General features: G+C 46.3%; 1 pseudogene across 1 annotated transcript in view; it reads left to right on the top strand.

Moving 5' to 3' along the window:
- The first annotated feature begins 1,184 nt into the window (after positions 1–1,184).
- The window catches only part of LOC124035968, a 55,078-nt pseudogene continuing 36,818 nt past the window's right edge, over positions 1,185–19,444 (top strand). Inside the window, exons 1-4 of the transcript XR_006838821.1 lie at positions 1,185–2,180; positions 2,538–2,638; positions 4,810–4,873; positions 5,260–5,304. The product of XR_006838821.1 is annotated as a transducin-like enhancer protein 1 (transcript). The remainder of the gene's footprint in view (positions 2,181–2,537; positions 2,639–4,809; positions 4,874–5,259; positions 5,305–19,444) is intronic.

Here is a 19,444-nt window from a genome sequence, read left to right as displayed (position 1 = left end):
CACCTTAAATCTTTATCTTCAGTTGACCCTCCTCAACATTTAACGCCACTCCAGTACTGACTCTTTTCAACAGCGCCCTGAGAGGAACGCTAGTCACAGTTCTTGTCCCCAGTTACGTGGGGCAGAGCACAAGCTCCCCTCTGGATGACAGAAACCCAACATCTACACAATTCCACTTCTAGTCACTGTCACCGACCCAATATTCCCCAACCTCTTCTCCACCCAACCTGACACCACATATGGATCCGCCAGAAAGCAAGGATCCATTCTTCAAAAATCTTACTCCAACTGGGCTCAAACTCGGCGGTCTTCACCGCACCTGCCAGAGCAGTTAATTCATCCTCACTCTCGTCATGTTCAATTTCCTTCTGCAGCACTCTATATTTACTCTTAATATGTTCCACTTTCTTCCTTTTTCCCTTCCAGCCTTCTTACCAACCTCTATGGGTTCCTCTGACTCCATTCGGGGGTACTTGCCATCTTCCCTATTCCTCAAGACCGCTGAGAAAACTTGAGACCACAACTTGTTCTTCTATACTATTGTTGTTTTTATCCCCACCAAGTAACTTATGTTTATTTTCGCTTCCCTCATGGAACCCAGCCCTGTCAACGAATTCACTTAGTCAACCGGGCTACAGGAAGGGGGTCATCACTGGTTACCACCAAGCCCCCAAACATGACTCTCAGCTGCGTGACATACGTCATCCATTTGGGAACCAGGCGTGTCTGTATAGCCTCCCATTGTGGCTACAGTATATTCACCTGGTGAAGACACAACTACAAACTTCTAATAGCAGGGCGTTCAAGGAATTGGTCTGATGGGGGATTCGTGATGTCATCGCGCATTTAAGGACCTTTAACGGCACCACGTTACTTTGATTGATAGCTGAGATCTGTCACTCTTCAGTAGCTAGCTGCTTTGTGCGCCATTCCTTGCTAAACCTATCTGTCATTCGGGATTGGCTAGTGTCTGTGTTGTTCAAACTAATCGCCCGGCTTGAATACATTTATAGAAAATCTATTGGTGGATTCTACAAATCGCATAATTTCGTCACGTGAAAAGACCTGTGGCTATTGGCCTGTGCAATATTCGGGGGCGGTTCTTTTTCTGGTTAGTTGGGTGGGGGTTCGATTATCTGGCACTGGCTTTCCCATGAGGGGAGCTTGAACCTGGGTGAAAAGGGATTGCATTCGTTATGGAACTGGACTACCTCTGGGCGTGTGCCAGGTTCCCCATCCAAAACCCATGGCTAAATAGGTTCAAAACAAAAGTGAAGTAGCCTAGGCTAGATTAAGCACTTGTAGTAAAGATTTGCTTGATAAAAACGCTATATCTACCTTCCTAATGAAAATTCGTTTAAAAAAAACATATTTTATGGATGTTTTATGCTGAGAATTTGACCAAGCGGTACAGATTGCGGTTCGATTTAAGATAGGCGCTCCTCGCTACCTTTGCCCGTTCACCATAGAGCGGTGCACCGCGGCTCAGGTTAATAGAACTCCCTCCGTCTGAAACCGCGTGAGAAAGTTGCCTTTGAGACAAGCTAACGTTATATTTTGTTGTGATGGTATAGTGGGGGTTGTTATTATCAAAACCTTTCTTGCACAACACCCCCATTTACTCGAATACAGGTTATTCTTCGGATAACGAATATTAATTTATACCGAGCATTCACCACAAGCTATTGCGGCAAGTCAAATTGCAATTAACTTCTGTGGATTTGTCTCAGTAGCCTACGCTTCTCATTACCGCGTTGTGGGTTTGGCTTGTTGACTAACTGGAGTTTCGGGCTATTCGTATATTGCTGGGTGGACAGGATTACACGGTCTACATGAATAGGAGGACTATTAGGTTACTTTTTTTTGTCCTCACCTGTTCTTTTTCTCCCTTCTATGGTTAATACATGATCGTATGCTGGAGTAGCCTACAGCGAGTGAAAAGGAGATTCTTACATACATCATTCACCGGAGCACCGCTGATAGAGAGTTGACTGGAGATCTATGAGGACAAATGGTCGGACGTGTTTGTGGCATTTAACGGACAGTCTCGGAAGGAGCTAGGATGAATTTATCGTAACCTGGAGCATCCTCGCGCCTGTCCCTATTTTGTTAGCAGACGGGTTTATCAGGAACCGGGCATCTGCCGAGGTAGAACGATGTATCCCCAGGGTCGACACCCGGTAAGGTTGGCCAGTGAAAAACATTCCCCATCCGCAAATTCTCTGCACTCATTTGTCATGTTGAACCATTTTAGCATTTGTATAGCTCTGTATGCCCACGATGGCGGGTCGGTCGAAGTTCCTTTGTTTGTCTTTGCGGTTGTCGGCATGTAACATTTCTGCAATGAGTTTATCATGATGCACTCCCAGTAATTAGGGCAAGACGTATTATCTCACATGGCAGCGAATGCCGTATAGCTTTTTGTCTAATTCACTACTAATTAGCCTACAGCTAAAGTATTTGAAATGCTTCATCAGATGCAGAAACACAGGTTTTGAATTATGTGTTTTCTTATTTAAATTTTCTTATTTTTACAGACACCCCACCAGGCCCCAGGCCAACCTTTCAAATTCACCATCCCAGAGTCACTGGACCGCATCAAAGAGGAGTTCCAGTTTCTCCAAGCTCAGTACCACAGGTGAGTGGCTGTTCAACACACACACATACTCTTGAGGCCAAGATGTCACTGTTTGTGTGCTCAGACTGTATAGGTCTAAGACATGCAGATGTGCTTGTTGAGCCAGAGGGGTGGCGTCTGAGGTCAGATTATTATAAATCCCCTCTTATTCCCCATGTGTGCAACTGCATGTTGCTGTCTTTGGGACTAGTGAGAGGTAAAGCAGTGAGCTGGAATGCCCTGCATTTTTTATTTCACCTTTATTTAACCAGGTAGGCTAGTTGAGAACAGGTTCTCATTTGCAACTGCGACCTGGCCAAGATAAAGCATAGCAGTGTGAACAGACAACACAGAGTTACACATGGAGTAAACAATTAACAAGTCAATAACACAGAGAAAAAAGGGGAGTCTATATACAATGTGTGCAAAAGGCATGAGGAGGTAGGCGAATAATTACAATATTGCAGATTAACACTGGAGTGATAAATGATCATGTACAGGTAGAGATATTGGTGTGCAAAAGAGCAGAAAAGTAAATAAATAAAAACTGTGGGGATGAGGTAGGTGAAAATGGGTGTGCTATTTACCAATAGATTATGTACAGCTGCAGCGATCGGTTAGCTGCTCAGCTAGCTGATGTTTGAAGTTGGTGAGGGAGATAAAAGTCTCCAACTTCAGCGATTTTTGCAATTTGTTCCAGTCACAGGCAGCAGAGTACTGGAACGAAAGGCGGCCGAATGAGGTGTTGGCTTTAGGGATGATCAATGAGATACACCTGCTGGAGCGCGTGCTACGGATGGGTGTTGCCATCGTGACCAGTGAGCTGAGATAAGGCGGAGCTTTGCCTAGCATGGCCTTGTAGATGACCTGAAGCCAGTGGGTCTGGCGACGAATATGTAGCGAGGGCCAGCCGACTAGAGCATACAAGTCGCAGTGGTGGGTAGTGTAAGGTGCTTTAGTGACAAAACGGATGGCACTGTGATAAACTGCATCCAGTTTGCTGAGTAGAGTGTTGGAAGCAATTTTGTAGATGATGTCGCCGAAGTCGAGGATCGGTAGGATAGTCAGTTTTACTAGGGTAAGCTTGGCAGCGTGAGTGAAGGAGGCTTTGTTGCGGAATAGAAAGCCGATTCTTGATTTGATTTTCGATTGGAGATGTTTGATATGGGTTTGGAAGGAGAGTTTGCAGTCTAGCCAGACACCTAGGTACTTATAGGTGTCGACATATTCAAGGTCGGAACCATCCAGTGTGGTGATGCTAGTCGGGCATGCGGGTGCACCCGTGACCGGCTCGGAAACCAGATTGCATAGCGGAGAAGGTACGGTGGGATTTGAGATGGTCAGTGACCTGTTGTTGACTTAGCTTTCGAAGACCTTGGATAGGCAGGGCAGGATGGATATAGGTCTGTAACAGTTTGGGTCCAGGGTGTCTCCCCCTTTGAAGAGGGGGATGACTGCGGCAGCTTTCCAATCCTTGGGGATCTCAGACGATATGAGAGGTTGAACAGGCTGGTAATAGGGGTTGCGACAATGACGGCGGATAGTTTCAGAAATGGAGGGTCCAGATTGTCAAGCCCAGCTGATTTATACGGGTCCAGGTTTTGCAGCTCTTTCAGAACATCTGCTATCTGGATTTGGGTAAAGGAGAACCTGGAGAGGCTTGGGCGAGGAGCTGCGGGGGGGCCGGAGCTGTTGGCCGAGGTAGGAGTAGCCAGGCGGAAGGCATGGCCAGCCGTTGAGAAATGCTTGTTGAAGTTTTCGATAATCATGGATTTGTCGGTGGTGACCGTGTTCCCTAGCCTCAGTGCAGTGGGCAGCTGGGAGGAGGTGCTCTTGATCTCCATGGACTTCACAGTGTCTCAGAACTTTTTGGAGTTGGAGCTACAGGATGCAAACTTCTGCCTGAAGAAGCTGGCCTTAGCTTTCCTGACTGACTGCGTGTATTGGTTCCTGACTTCCCTGAACAGATCACAGTATCAGGCAGTAGGCTATATTGCTGCTACTATAGCCCTAGACTTATAACTTACGTTACTGGAAAAGGGTAAACAAATATTTCTCTTCCGTGATTCCAAGAGGTTTAGATGACCATGTTTATCTGAACTGAATTTTGAATGTTTTCTGGTTGTGTTCAGGATTGGTGATGGTATCTGAGGCCTCTTGCTTTGTTTTGATTGTGTCCCTGTCTTCGGCAGTTTGAAATTGGAGTGTGAGAAGCTGGCCAGTGAGAAGACAGAGATGCAGAGGCACTATGTTATGGTGAGTCCAATCAGCACAATCTATGTTCAACTCTCAACCAGTCAACTTGTAGATGTTAACACTGTCAATGTGTGGCTAGATATAATTGCCACATTGTACATGCAAGCTTATGGTTAACTCTTATTGTTGCTCACACACACACGTGAACAGGACTACACACACACTCATCATTTACAAACACACATTGTCTCTCACATGCTGTGCTTAATGATTTCCAGTACATTATTGAGTTGGAGTGATTACCACATTTTGAGGTTGTTTTGTCCTTTTCAAACACCAGTAGTATTATTCACATATCTCTCTTATGGCCAAGAAGCAGTCTACATTGAGATGTAGGAAATTGGAATTTACTGTAATCCTAGTAACTCCAACTCTGTCATCCACAGTACTATGAAATGTCTTACGGGCTGAACATTGAAATGCACAAACAGGTAAGCCTCACACACTCTTCTCTATCTCTCCTCTATAGTGTGTGTCTGTGTGGGTTCACCCAGGGAAGTGTGTTTTATCAGAGTTTATCAATGATCGATGGTACTCTGTTTCTCTCTAGTTAGACCCGGTGATATGAGCCCATAGGCAGGATGAATTACTCTGATTGATTGGTATTGTCTGGAGGAGTAGCCTGTTTTATTGTATTGAAGAGGCTGGGCTGGGGAAGGCATAGGAATCAATCACGGAACTCCCTGATCCAGGAAATGCAAAGGAGCACTCCCATATATCACACACACAAGTTTGCCCCACAGGACCAGAGCACTCTGGCTCATAGCATTTACCAGTAATTACCACAGAAATCGATTGGTCAGGACAGAGGAAATTGGAGGTGGATTGGCCTGGGTGGTTTGCTGAGGGAGGATTTATGTGGGTTCTATGTCTCTCCCCCTCTCTCTTTCTGATACTAATGCATGCCTCCTATTGTGAGGGAGATGCAGTTTCTGCTCATTGTCTCCAGAGTGGGGCGTATTGTGAGTGATGTATCCGTACTGCCTCCTCACTGTAGCCTGTTGCTCTGGCCACACCAGCCCCAGGCTAATATGGCCTCTCCTTGGAGCAGTGGAAGCTGCTAAGGGGAGGACGGCTCATAATAATGTCCGGAACGGAGCAAATGGAATGGCATCAAACGCATGGAAACTATTTAAACTATGACATTTTTGTCCGATAGCTGATATTTTCCTTGCCCAAAAAAATGATACTGATATTTAGAATTTTAGCAGCCTTTTTAAGCATAATAGTACAGTTAAATAGTTAACACACACATGGACGCAGCGGTCCAAGGCACTGCATCTCAGTGCAAGAGGCGTCACTACAGTCCCCGGTTCGAATCCAGGCTGTATCACATCCGGTCATCCAGGTTTGGCCAGAGTAGGCTGTCATTGTATGTCCCCATTACCGGTAAAACATAATCAAAAACCTATTTCTTTCACTTACTTGCTGTGCTGTTTCGTTGTTCCGTCGTTTCATTCTGAACCAGGATTTCATCATGCATGTCAAGCAGTGAAGTTTCAGCTGTGTCTGTCCATGGCCTCGCTTCCTCAGTGCGCACTGTGTCTGTTTCCATCTTGTTCCGCTGTGTATGTAACACATTCATGAGCATGCAATATGACTTTTCTCAGTACGAAATCCTCAGCGACCCTCTGTGCTGTCAGATTCCAAATGCTCACGGGGCTGATATCGCTGGTCCAAATGTCAGTCGTGAAGCTGATAGCAGTGACGCAATTGTATTAAAATGTTTATTCTTTTTATTTTTTTGCAGTGATGCTATCACTGTGTAACTCCGGTAGGGCAACATCTGAAAAATAGCGCTCTTGGTAGTGTGTACTGGTGCTTGACCAGTCTGCGAAAGCCAACATCACCCACGACAGAGAATTGTTGATTGTCAAGGGCAATGAATTCCACTATTTTGGCATTTTAATTTAATTTAGCTTTTGAGTTGTCTAGATGAAATTTTCTTACTCTTTCAAATGACTGCTCAACTTGTTGACTGCTCGATCCACACAGCAGATATTGTGGGCTAGGTTAGGAATGCTGTGTTGCACGTGTAGCGCAAAATTTTACATTGCGTCATTACGTCATGTACCTACATTATACAGGTATGCACATCGGCTTTGATATCGATTTTGCACATCGGCGTTAAACCAGACATCGGGCTGATGCCGACGTTGGCATTTTTGGCTAATATCGTCCGATTCCGATAAGTTCACCGATATATTGTGCATCCCTAATGGAAACTAGAGGTCCACCGATTAATCGCAATGTTTTCAAGTTCAAGTTTTCATAACAATCGGTATTTTTGGACACCGATTTGGCTGTTTTTTATTTTATTTTAAATTTATTATTATTTTATTTTTTGTACACCTTGATTTAATCTTTATTTAACTAAGTCAGTTAACACATTCTTACTTTCAATGACGGCCTAGGAACGATGGGTTTACTGCCTTGTTCATGGGCAGAACGGCAGATTTTTACCTTGTCAGCTCGGGGATTCAATCTTGCAACCTTACAGTTAACTAGTCCAATGCTCTAACCACCTGATTACATTGCACTCCACGAGGAGCCTGTCGTTCCCATAGCAATGATAAAAACATTCCCTAACCAGAAACCGTGGATTGATGGCAGCATTCGCGTGAAACTGAAAGCGCGAACCACTGCTTTTAATCAGGGCAAGGTGTCTGGCAACATGACCAAATACAAACAGTGCAGCTATTCCCTCCGCAAGGCTATTAAACAAGCTAAGCGTCAGTACAGAGACTAAGTGGAATCTCAATTCAATGGCTCAGACACAAGAGGCATGTGGCAGGGTCTACAGTCAATCACGGACTACAAGAAGAAACCCAGCCCAGTCACGGACCTGGATGTCTTGCTCCCAGGCAGACTAAATAACTTGTTTTGCCCGCTTTGAGGACAATACAGTGCCACTGACACGGCCTGCAACGAAAACATGCGGTCTCTCCTTCACTGCAGCCGAGGTAAGACATTTAAACGTGTTAACCCTCGCAAGGCTGCAGACCCAGACGGCATCCCCAGTCGCGCCCTCAGAGCATGCGCAGACCAGCTGGCCGGTGTGTTTACGGACATATTCAATCAATCCCTATACCAGTCTGCTGTTCCCACATGCTTCAAGAGGGCCACCATTGTTCCTGTTCCCAAGCTAAGGTAACTGAGCTAAACGACTACCGCCCCGTAGCACTCACTTCCATCATCATGAAGTGCTTTGAGAGACTAGTCAAGGACCATATCACCTCCACCCTACCTGACACCCTAGACCCACTCCAATTTGCTTACCGCCCAAATAGGTCCACAGACGATGCAATCTCAACCACACTGCACACTGCCCTAACCCACCTGGACAAGAGGAATACCTATGTGAGAATGCTGTTCATCGACTACAGCTCGGCATTCAACACCATAGTACCCTCCAAGCTCGTCATCAAGCTCGAGACCCTGGGTCTCATTTACATTACATTTACATTTAAGTCATTTAGCAGACGCTCTTATCCAGAGCGACTTACAAATTGGTGCATTCACCTTATGCCATCCAGTGGAACAACCACTTTACAATAGTGCATCTAAATATTTTAAGGGGGGGTGAGAAGGATTACTTTATCCTATCCTAGGTATTCCTTAAAGAGGTGGGGTTTCAGGTGTCTCCGGAAGGTGGTGATTGACTCCGCTGTCCTGGCGTCGTGAGGGAGTTTGTTCCACCATTGGGGAGCCAGAGCAGCGAACAGTTTTGACTGAGCTGAGCGGGAACTGTACTTCCTCAGTGGTAGGGAGGCGAGCAGGCCAGAGGTGGATGAACGCAGTGCCCTTATTTGGGTGTAGGGCCTGATCAGAGCCTGGAGGTACTGAGGTGCCGTTCCCCTCACAGCTCCGTAGGCAAGCACCATGGTCTTGTAGCGGATGCGAGCTTCAACTGGAAGCCAGTGGAGAGAGCGGAGGAGCGGGGTGACGTGAGAGAACTTGGGAAGGTTGAACACTAGACGGGCTGCGGCGTTCTGGATGAGTTGTAGGGGTTTAATGGCACAGGCAGGGAGCCCAGCCAACAGCGAGTTGCAGTAATCCAGACGGGAGATGACAAGTGCCTGGATTAGGACCTGCGCCGCTTCCTGTGTGAGGCAGGGTCGTACTCTGCGGATGTTGTAGAGCATGAACCTACAGGAACGGGCCACCGCCTTGATGTTAGTTGAGAACGACAGTTTGTTGTCCAGGATCACGCCAAGGTTCTTAGCGCTCTGGGAGGAGGACACAATGGAGTTGTCAACCGTGATGGCGAGATCATGGAACGGGCAGTCCTTCCCCGGGAGGAAGAGCAGCTCCGTCTTGCCGAAGTTCAGCTTGATGTGGTGATCCGTCATCCACACTGATATGTCTGCCAGACATGCAGAGATGCGATTCGCCACCTGGTCATCAGAAGGGGGAAAGGAGAAGATTAATTGTGTGTCGTCTGCATAGCAATGATAGGAGAGACCATGTGAGGTTATGACAGAGCCAAGTGACTTGGTGTATAGCGAGAATAGGAGAGGGCCTAGAACAGAGCCCTGGGGGACACCAGTGGTGAGAGCGCGTGGTGAGGAGACAGATTCTCGCCACGCCACCTGGTAGGAGCGACCTGTCAGGTAGGACGCAATCCAAGCGTGGGCCGCGCCGGAGATGCCCAACTCGGAGAGGGTGGAGAGGAGGATCTGATGGTTCACAGTATCGAAGGCAGCCGATAGGTCTAGAAGGATGAGAGCAGAGGAGAGAGAGTTAGCTTTAGCGGTGCGGAGCGCCTCCGTGATACAGAGAAGAGCAGTCTCAGTTGAATGACTAGTCTTGAAACCTGACTGATTTGGATCAAGAAGGTCATTCTGAGAGAGATAGCGGGAGAGCTGACCAAGGACGGCACGTTCAAGAGTTTTGGAGAGAAAAGAAAGAAGGGATACTGGTCTGTAGTTGTTGACATCGGAGGGATCGAGTGTAGGTTTTTTCAGAAGGGGTGCAACTCTCGCTCTCTTGAAGACGGAAGGGACGTAGCCAGCGGTCAGGGATAAGTTGATGAGCGAGGTGAGGTAAGGGAGAAGGTCTCCGGAAATGGTCTGGAGAAGAGAGGAGGGGATAGGGTCGAGCGGGCAGGTTGTTGGGCGGCCGGCCGTCACAAGACGCGAGATTTCATCTGGAGAGAGAGGGGAGAAAGAGGTCAGAGCACAGGGTAGGGCAGTGTGAGCAGAACCAGCGGTGTTGTTTGACTTAGCAAACGAGGATCGGATGTCGTCTCGACCCCGCCCTGTGCAACTGGGTACTGGACTTCCTGACGGGCCGCCCCCAGGTGGTGAGGGTAGGCAACAACATCTCCTCCCCGCTGATCCTCAACACTGGGGCCCCAAAAGGGTGCGTTCTGAGCCCTCTCCTGTACTCCCTGTTCACCCACGACTGCGTGGCCACGCACGCCTCCAACTCAATCATCAAGTTTGCGGACGACACAACAGTGGTAGGCTTGATTACCAACAACGACGAGACGGCCTACAGGGAGGAGGTGAGGGCCCTCGGAGTGTGGTGTCAGGAAAATAACCTCACACTCAACGTCAACAAAACTAAGGAGATGATTGTGGACTTCAGGAAACAGCAGAGGGAACACCCCCCTATCCACATTGATGGAACAGTAGTGGAGAGGGTAGCAAGTTTTAAGGTCCTCGGCATACACATCACAGACAAACTGAATTGGTCCACTCACACTGACAGCGTCGTGAAGAAGGTGCAGCAGCGCCTCTTCAACCTCAGGAGGCTGAAGAAATTCGGCTTGTCACCAAAAGCACTCACAAACTTCTACAGATGCACAATCGAGAGCATCCTGGCGGGCTGTATCACCGCCTGATACGGCAACCGCTCCGCTCTCAACCGTAAGGCTCTCCAGAGGGTAGTGAGGTCTGCACAACGCATCACCGGGGGCAAACTACCTGCCCTCCAGGACACCTACACCACCCGATGTTACAGGAAGGCCATGAAGATCATCAAGGACATCAACCACCCGAACCACTGCCTGTTCACCCCGCTATCATCCAGAAGGCGAGGTCAGTACAGGTGCATCAAAGCTGGGACCGAGAGACTGAAAAACAGCTTCTATCTCAAGGCCATCAGACTGATAAACAGCCACCACTAACATTGAGTGGCTGCTGCCAACACACTGTCATTGACACTGATCCAACTCCAGCCACTTTAATAATGGGAATTGATGGGAAATGATGTAAATATATCACTAGCCACTTTAAACAATGCTACCTTATATAATGTTACTTATCCTACACTATTCATCTCATATGCATACGTATATACTGTACTCTACATCATCGACTGTATCCTTATGTAATACATGTATCACTAGCCACTTTAACTATGCCACTTTGTTTGTCTACATACTCATCTCATATGTATATACTTTACTCTATACCATCTACTGTATGCTGCTCTGTACCATCACTCATTCATATATCCTTATGTACATATTCTTTATCCCCTTAGACCGTGTATAAGACAGTAGTTTTGGAATTGTTAGTTAGATTACTTGTTGGTTATCACTGCATTGTCGGAACTAGAAGCACAAGCATTTCGCTACACTCGCATTAACATCTGCTAACCATGTGTATGTGACAAATAAAATTTGATTTGATTTGTTACGTGAATGCAGTAAGCCAAGGTAAGTTGCTAGCTAGCACTAAACTTATAAAAAACAATCAATCATAATCACTAGTTAACTACACATTGTTGATGATATTACTAGTTTATCTAGCGTGTCCCGCGTTGCATGTAATCGATGCGGTGCGTATTCATGAAAAAGGACTGTAGTTGCTCCAATGTGTTTATGGTTAGGTATAACCATAAACATCAATGTCTTTCTTAAAATCAATACACAGAAGTATATATTTTTAAACCTGCATATTTAGCTAAAAGAAATCCAGGTGTATAGCAGGCAATATTAACCAGGTGAAATTGTGTCACTTCTCTTGCGTTCATTGCACGCAGAGTCAGTGTATATGCAACAGTTTGGGCCGCCTAATTTGCCAGAATTTTCCGTAATTATGACATAACATTAAAGGTTGTGCACTGTAACAGGAATATTTAGACTTATGGATGCCACCCATTAGATAAAATACCAAACAGTTCAGTATTTCACTGAAATAATTAAAGTTTTGTTTTCGAGATGATAGTTTCTGGATTCGACCATATTAATTACCTAAGACTCATATTTCTGTGTGTTATTATATCATAATTAAGCCTATGATTTGATAGAGCAGTCTGACTGAGCGGTGGTAGGCAGAAGCAGGATCGTAAGCATTCATTCCAACGGCACTTTACTGCGTTTGCCAGCAGCTCTTCGCAATGCTTCAAGCATTGTGCTGTTTTACTTCAAGCCTATCAACTCTCGAGATTAGGCTGGTGTAACCGATGTGAAATGGCTAGCTAGTTAGCGGGGTGCGCGCTAATAGTGTTTCAAACGTCACTCGCTCTGAGACTTGGAGTGGTTATTCCCCTTGCTCTGCATGGGTAACGCTGCTTCGAGGGTGGCTGTTGTCGATGTGTTCCTGGTTCGAGCCCAGGTAGGAGCGAGGAGTGGGACGGAAGCTATACTGTTACACTGGCAGTACTAAAGTGCCTATAAGAACATCCAATAGTCCAATGTTAATGAAATAGAAATGGTATAGAGAAATAGTCCTATAATTCCTATAACTACAACCTAAAACTTCTTACCTGGGAATATTGAAGACTCACGTTAAAAGGAACCACCAGCTTTCATATGTTCTCATGTTCTGAGCAAGGAACTGAAACTTTACTTTCTTACATGGCACATATTGCACTTTTACTTTCTTCTCCAATGCTTTGTTTTTGCATTATTTAAACCAAATTGAACATGTTTCATTATTTATTTGTGGCTAAATTGATTTTATTGATGTATTATATTAAGTTAAGTGTTCATTCAGTATTGTTGTAATTGTCATTATTACAAATAAAAAATCGGCCAATTTAATCGGTATCAGCTGTTTTTGGGTCCTCAATAATCGGTATCGGCGCTGAAAAATCATAATCGGTCGACCTCTAATGGAAACCATGATGTATTTGATACCATTCCACCTATTCCGTGCTAGCCATTACCACAAGCCCGTCCTCCCCAATGAAGCTGCCACCAACCTCCTGTGGCTTGGAGCTCCTGTGTCTGCTAGCTGGGAGTTTTGAGTTTTAGGAGAATGGAGAGCAGGCCCGTTTTCCTGCTCAAATAAAGGTATTGGGGCTGAATTCTAAACTCACTCCTAGGGACTTTACGTAGATCCTAACGGAATTGAATGGCGATCCATTAACTGGTATGGTATTAGGTCTAACTCCATCTTGCCCTCTGATAGGTTGAAATTTAACCTATCCAGTCCTCAGGTGAGCTACAGAACCAGCAGTACCTGAGAGTTAAAGGGCGACTGCACTTCCTTATTTGGCCTTGTTTTTCAGCACTGCTTATTAAGAAATGGTAGCGGCCATGACTGAAGGTAAACGAGAGTTTGATTTGAGAGTCTTTGACATTTAATCACAGCAAACTGTAGCTAGTCAATTTGAGTTACAACATTATTGAAAGCAAGCTGGCAACATGCATCAAACGTCATCAGGTTTGCATTGTAACTTCCGGCGCCGACTGAGATGGCCGCCTCGCTTCGCGTTCCTAGGAAACTATGCAGTTTTTTTTTTTTTTTACGTGTTATTTCTTACATTAGTACCCCATGTCATCTTAGGTTTCATTACATGCAGTCGAGAAGAACTACTGAATATAAGATTAGCGTCAACTCACCATCAGTACGACCAAGAATATGTTTTCCGCGACGCGGATCCTGTATTCTGCCTTACAAACAGGACAACGGAATGGATCGCATGCAGCGACCCAAGGAAACGACTCCGAAAAAGAGGGAAACGCGGCGGTGTTCTGGTCAGACTCCGGAGACGGGCACATCGCGCACCACTTCCCAGCATTCTTCTTGCCAATGTCCAGACTCTCGACAACAAGGTTGATGAAATCCGAGCAAGGGTGGCATTCCAGAGGGACATCAGAGACTGCAACGTTCTCTGCTTTACGGAAACATGGCTTACTGGGAAGACTCTATCCAGGGCGGTGCAGCCAACGGGTTTCTCCACGCATCGCGCCGACAGAAACAAACATATCTCTGGTAAGAAGAGTGGCGGGGGCGTATGCCTCATGACTAACGGGACATGGTGTGATGAAGGAAACATACAGGAACTCAAATCCTTCTGTTCACCTGATTTAGAATTCCTCACAATCAAATGTAGACCGCATTATCTTCCAAGAGAATTCTCTTCGATTATAATCACAGCCGTATATATCCCCCCCCAAGCAGACACATCGATGGCTCTGAACGAACTTTATTTAACTCTTTGCAAACTGGAAACCATTTATCCGGAGGCTGCATTCATTGTAGCTGGGGATTTTAACAAAGCTAATCTGAAAACAAGACTCCCTAAATTTTATCAGCATATCGATTGCGCAACCAGGGGTGGTAAAACCTTGGATCATTGTTACGCTAACTTCCGCGACGCATATAAGGCCCTGCCCCGCCCCCCTTTCGGAAAAGCTGACCACGACTCCATTTTGCTGATCCCTGCCTACAGGCAGAAATTAAAACAAGAGGCTCCCACGCTGAGGTCTGTCCAACGCTGGTCAAACCAAGCTGACTCTACACTCCAAGACTGCTTCCATCACGTGGACTGGGACATGTTTCGTATTGCATCAGATGGAAATATTGACGAATACGCTGATTCGGTGTGCGAGTTCATTAGAACGTGCGTCGACGATGTCGTTCCCATAGCAACGATAAAAACATTCCCAAACCAGAAACCGTGGATTGATGGCAGCATTCGCGTGAAACTGAAAGTGCGAACCACTGCTTTTAATCAGGGCAAGGTGTCTGGTAACATGTCCGAATATAAACAATGCAGCTATTCCCTCCGCAAGGCTATTAAACAAGCTAAGCGTCAGTACAGAGACAAAGTGGAATCTCAATTCAATGGCTCAGACACGAGGCATGTGGCAGGGTCTACAGTCAATCACGGACTACAAGAAGGAACCCAGCCCAGTCACGGACCAGGATGTCTTGCTCCCAGGCAGACTAAATAACTTTTTTGCCCGCTTTGAGGACAATACAGTGCCACTGACACGGCCTGCAACGAAAACATGCGGTCTCTCCTTCACTGCAGCCGAGGTGAGTAAGACATTTAAACGTGTTAACCCTCGCAAGGCTGCAGGCCCAGACGGCATCCCCAGCCGCGCCCTCAGAGCATGCGCAGACCAGCTGGCCGGTGTGTTTACGGACATATTCAATCAATCCCTATACCAGTCTGTTGTTCCCACATGCTTCAAGAGGGCCACCATTGTTCCTGTTACCAAGAAAGCTAAGGTAACTGAGCTAAACGACTACCGCCCCGTAGCACTCACTTCCGTCATCATGAAGTGCTTTGAGAGACTAGTCAAGGACCATATCACCTCCACCCTACCTGACACCCTAGACCCACTCCAATTTGCTTACCGCCCAAATAGGTCCACAGACGATGCAATCTCAACCACACTGCACACTGCCCTAACCCACCTGGACAAAAGGAATACCTATGTGAGAATGCTGTTCATCGACTACAGATCGGCATTCAACACCATAGTACCCTCCAAGCTCGTCATCAAGCTCGAGACCCTGGGCCTCGACCCCGCCCTGTGCAACTGGGTACTGGACATCCTGACGGGCCGCGGAACGGAAGCGTTCTGAGCCCTCTCCTGTACTCCCTGTTCACCCACGACTGCGTGGCCACGCACGCCTCCAACTCAATCATCAAGTTTGCGGACGACACAACAGTGGTAGGCTTGATTACCAACAACGACGAGACGGCCTACAGGGAGGAGGTGAGGGCCCTCGGAGTGTGGTTTCAGGAAACTAACCTCACACTCAACGTCAACAAAACTAAGGAGATGATTGTGGACTTCAGGAAACAGCAGAGGGAACTCCCCCCTATCCACATCGATGGAACAGTAGTGGAGAGGGTAGCTAGTTTTAAGTTCCTCGGCATACACATCACAAACTGAATTGGTCCACTCACACTGACAGCGTCGTGAAGGCGCAGCAGCGCCTATTCAACCTCAGGAGGCTGAAGAAATTCGGCTTGTCACCAAAAGCACTCACAAACTTCTACAGATGCACAATCGAGAGAATCCTGGCGGGCTGTATCACCGCCTGGTACGGCAACTGCTCCGCCCTCAACCGTAAGGCTCTCCAGAGGGTAGTGAGGACTGCACAACGCATCACCGGGGGCAAACTACCTGCCCTCCAGGACACCTACACCACCCGTTGTTACAGGAAGGCCATAAAGATCATCAAGGACATCAACCACCCGAACCACTGCCTGTTCACCCCGCTATCATCCAGAAGGCGAGGTCAGTACAGGTGCATCAAAGCTGGGACCGAGAGACTGAAAAACAGCTTCTATCTCTCTGCCAACACACTGTCATTGACACTGACCCAACTCCAGCCATTTTAATAATGGGAATTGATGGGAAATGATGTAAATATATCACTAGCCACTTTAAACAATGCTACCTTATATAATGTTACTTACCCTACATTATTCATCTCATATGCATATGTATATACTGTACTCTACATCATCGACTGCATCCTTATGTAATACATGTATCACTAGCCACTTTAACTATGCCACTTTGTCTACACACTCATCTCATATGTATATACTGTACTCGATACCATCTACTGTATGCTGCTCTGTATCATCACTCATTCATATATCCTTATGTACATATTCCTTATCCCCTTACACTGTGTATAAGACAGTAGTTTTGGAATTGTTAGTTAGATTACTTGTTGGTTATCACTGCATTGTCGGAACTAGAAGCACAAGAATTTCGCTACACTCGCATTAACATCTGCTAACCATGTGTATGTGACAAATAAAATTTGATTTGATGATGAGCTAGCTAGCTTCCTCTCACATTACATGTTAAGGAGAGGCTATGTAAACTCCTCTCGCTGTCAACGGCAAACTTAACATGTGTAAATATTTGTATGAACATAAGATTCAACAACTAAGACATAAACTGAACAAGTTCCACAGACGTGACTAACAGAAATTGAATAATGTGTCGATGAACAAAGGGGGGGAGTCAAAATCAAAAGTAACAGTCAGTATCTGGTGTGGCCACCAGCTACATTAAGTACTGCAGTGCATCTCCTCCTCATGGACTTTGCCAGTTCTTGCTGTGAGATGTTACCCCACTCTTCCACCAAGGCACCTGCAAGTTCCTGGACATTTCTGGGGGGAATGGCCCTAGCCCTCACCCTCCGATCCAACAGGTCCCAGACGTGCTCAATGGGAATGAGATCCGGGTTCTTCGCTGGCCATGGCAGAACACTGACATTCGTGTCGTGCAGGAAATCACGCACAGACCGAGCAGTATGGCTGGTGGCATTGTCATGCTGGAGGGTCATGTCAGGATGAGCCTGCAGGAAGGGTACCATATGTGGGAGGAGGATGTCTTCCCTGAAACGCACAGCGTTGAGATTCCCTGCAATGACAACAAGCTCAGTCCGATGATGCTGTGTCACACCGCCCCAGACCATGACTGACCCTCCACCTCGAAATCCAAATCGATCCTGTTCCAGAGTACAGGCCTCAGTGTAATGCTCATTCCTTCAACGATAAACCTGAAACCGACCATCACCACTGGTGAGACAAAACCGCAACTCGAGCACTTTTTGCCAGTCCTGTTTGGTCCAGTGATGGTGAGTTTGTATCCACAGGTGACGTTGTTGCCGGTGATGTCTGGTGAGGACCTGCCTTACTACAGGCATACAATCCCTCAGTCCAGCCTCTCAGCCTATTGCGGACAGGCTGAGCATTGATGGAGAGATTGTTGCCATCCTGTACCTGTCCCGCAGGTGTGATGTACCGATCCTGTGCAGGTGTTATTACATGTGGTCTGTCACTGCGAGAATGATCAGCTGTCCGTCCTGTCTCCCTGTAACGCTGTCTTAGTTGCCATTTATTGCCATGGCCACATCTGCAGTCTTCAAGCCTCCTTGCAGTATGTCTAAGGCACATTCACGCAGATGAGCAGGGACCCTGGGCATCTTTTATTTTGGTGTTTTTCAGCGTCAGTAGAAAGGCCTCTTTAGTGTCCTAAGTTTTCATAACTGTAACCTTAATTGCCTACTGTCTGTAAGCTATTAGTGTCTTAACGACTATTCCATATGTGCATGTTCATTAATTGTTTGTTTCATTGAACAAGCATGGGAAACAGTATTTAACCCTTTACAATGAAGATCTGTGAAGTAATTTGGATTTTTATGAGTTATCTTTGAAAGACAGGGTCCTGAAAAGGGGAGTTTATTTGGCTAGTTTCATCACGGTATCATAGGCTATGATACTAAGCTATCAAATAATTGCCTGTAGCTGTTAATGAGTAATCAACTAAACTTAGCTACTTACCAACACACCAGTCTCATGTTTGACAGTTGACAGCCCAAGTAGAAACTAGTCGGATGTAATCCATATCCTGGACATATGCCCATGATTGTTGATCAGCTTTATGGAATCCCATTTTCTATAGAGTTGCTATTTCCTGAGAAAGGGCAAGTAGTAACCACACGTTTTGTCTGGTGAAGAGGTTCCAGTCGACAGGTTCGTTTTGCGTGACCGGGTGCCCTTGGTGAGCAGGACTTGCTCATTTTCAACCATTCCATTGGTCCTCGACCCGTACAGGGTACCATGTACGGCCATGTACAGGGTACCATGTACGGCCATGTACAGGCCATGTAAAGGCAGCTCGCCCAGTCTTTTCACAGAAAACACTGGGTCACAATAGGCAAAAGGGGGAATGAATTGTTGATGTACAGTGCGTTCAGAAATTATTCAGACCCCTTCACTTTTGATATTTTGTTACGTTACAGCGTTATTCTAAAATTGATAATTGTTTTTCCCCCTCAATCTCACACTACCCCATAATGACAAAGCAAAAACAGGATTTTTTTTCTTTTGCTCAAATGTGTGTGTATGTTTTACATAAGTATTCAGACCTTTTACTCTGTACTTTGTTGAACTTTGGCAGCGATCATAGCCTCGAGTCTTCTTTAGTATGACCCTCCAAGCTTGGCACACCTGTATTTAGTTTCTCCCATTCTTCTCTGCAGATCCTCTCAAGCTCTGTCAGGTTGGATGGACTACTCGAGGACATTCGGACACTTGTTCCGAATCCACTCCTGCGTTGTCTTGGCTGTGTGCTTAGGGTCGTTGTCCTGTTGGAAGGTGGAACCTTCGCCCCAGTCTGATGTCCTGAGTGCTCTGGAGCAGGTTTTCATCATGTATCTCTCTCTACTTTTGCTCAGTTCATCTTTCCCTCAATCTGAACTAGTCTCCTGGTCTCTGCCGCTGAAAAACTTCCCCATGCTGCCCCCATGTTTCACCGTAGGGATGGTTCCAGGTTTTCTCCAGACGTGACACTTGGCATTCAGGCCAAAGAGTTTAATCTTGGTTTCATCAGACCAGAGAATC

The sequence above is a fragment of the Oncorhynchus gorbuscha genome, linkage group LG05, assembly GCF_021184085.1.
Source record: "Oncorhynchus gorbuscha isolate QuinsamMale2020 ecotype Even-year linkage group LG05, OgorEven_v1.0, whole genome shotgun sequence".
Classification (NCBI taxonomy): Eukaryota; Metazoa; Chordata; class Actinopteri; order Salmoniformes; family Salmonidae; genus Oncorhynchus; species Oncorhynchus gorbuscha.
Note: the sequence above shows the minus strand (reverse complement) of the source record. Positions and strands in the feature narration are given on the sequence as shown.